Genomic DNA, 1940 nt, shown 5'->3' with positions numbered 1-1940 from the left:
GCCTCTGTCTGCCTCTGTTCACCTCTGTTTACCTCTGTGACCTCTTTACCTGCCTCCTGTAACTGCCTATCTGTACCTGCCTCTGCACCTGCTCTGTACTGCTGCTTGCCTGCCTCTGTACTTGCTCTCTGCAGCTGTGCTGTCTCTGTACCTGCTCTGCTACCTGTCCTCTTTTCCTGCCTCTTTCTTTCTGCCTCTGTACCTGCCTCTGGGTTGCTTCTGTACATCTGTACCTCTGCACCTCTCCTCTGCACCTGCCTCTGCACCTGCCCTGCCTCTGTACCTGCCTCTGCCTCTGTACCTCTGCACTGCCTCTGTACCTGCCTCTGCACCTGCCTCTGCACCTGCCTCTCACCTGCCTCTGTACCTGCCTCTGTCCTTTACACTGTACCTGCCTCTGTACCTGCCTCTGTACCTGCCTCTGCACCTGCTCTTTCGCTGTACCTGGTTCTGTGATTCAGGTAGGTCAGGTTAAAGGTGGTAAAGTTCACTTACGTTACGATAATGGTCTGGCTTAGTTGTGCACCTGGTTGGAACAGGTAATGGCCGCAGTGCCTTGAGTTGCTCGAGCATGACGTAATAGTCGACCAATTAACTGAGCGAGTCGTTTGATATGACGTCATTGTCTTCCACTCGGTTTTTTTAAGTTGGATGAGGTATGACGTCACTGTCCACCAATGAGGTTCTCAGTAGATGGGGTTTAGCGGCCTTCTCGTCCAATCAGCGTAAAGTGACGGGAAATTCGCACTGAAAATAACTAAGATGGTAATTATATTTCGCTAATAATAATAATAATAATAATAATAATAATAATAATGTGTCAATAAATAGGTAAATTTAATAAATAAATCCAATATAATCTTTCATTAATCGCCAAGTTTAACTCCGTCACCCTGAAGAAGGTCTTAGGTCCGCCGACGCCACACTGTAGATGGCGTCCTCGCAGGAGTAGCCGAAGGTGGACTATAATAGGGGGAGGGGAGGGGTGGGGGTGGGGCCTCGGTCACCACAGCTTTAAGGCAACATGGTCACCCTCCCTCCCCTCTCTTTCACTCCCCTCCTCCCTCCCTGAGACACTGTTGCACCACCACCACCACTCATATTCTCTACTCCCCTCCCTCCTCCCTCCTCCTTTCCTCCTCCCTCCTTCTCCCCTCCCCGCCTCCTCCTCCTCCTTCTTCTTCTTGATCGAACATCATTTTTGTGATTTGCAGAAAATTCGGACTGCTGTGCCAGTTCTGTTATACTACACACACACACACACACACACACACACACTCAATATTTTTCCCTCACACTCACTCTCTCACTCACTCATTCACTCACTCACTGGGGCAGGAACATCCACCGTGGTTGGCGTGTTGCCCAGAATCAATATGTTAATCGTAGTTACGTAGATCGTGGCCAAATTTCCGTCATCCTAAACTTCTCGTGGTTATTACCGGCGAATTTGTGTGTTGTTGTACCCAAGCATGTTATTTTTTTCGCTCTTTCTTGTTCTTGTTATTTGTCGTTTTTTCTTCTTCCTTTTCTTTCTGTCTTTGCATTCGTTTTCTTCTTCGTTTTCGTGTTCTTTCTATCTTCATTTTCTTCATCTTCTTTTTCTTTTATTTTCTTTGTCTTCTTCCCATCTTCGTCCTCCTCCTCCTCTCTTCCTTCTTCCTTGACCTCACACAGGAACACAGTCTTGGCGTCGTGCCGGGAATTTTAAAGAAACATCATAATAATTCTTGCTAAGTTTAAACCGATCTAAAATAATAATAATAAACCTCGACTTTCTATACTTATGACTTAAGGATTAAAGTTGTATATTTATCACCGGTATACTGTAGTTAATTAATGCCCCCCCGAAACGAGAGACAAGGTTGGGGAATTGTGGTCTTGGTACCACACACACACACACACACACACACACACAACACTTCTCTCTTACAGGACAA

The sequence above is a fragment of the Homarus americanus genome, unplaced genomic scaffold (assembly GCF_018991925.1).
Source record: "Homarus americanus isolate GMGI-L3 unplaced genomic scaffold, GMGI_Hamer_2.0 scaffold53880, whole genome shotgun sequence".
Classification (NCBI taxonomy): domain Eukaryota; kingdom Metazoa; phylum Arthropoda; class Malacostraca; order Decapoda; family Nephropidae; genus Homarus; species Homarus americanus.
This window is presented reverse-complemented; position numbering follows the sequence as displayed.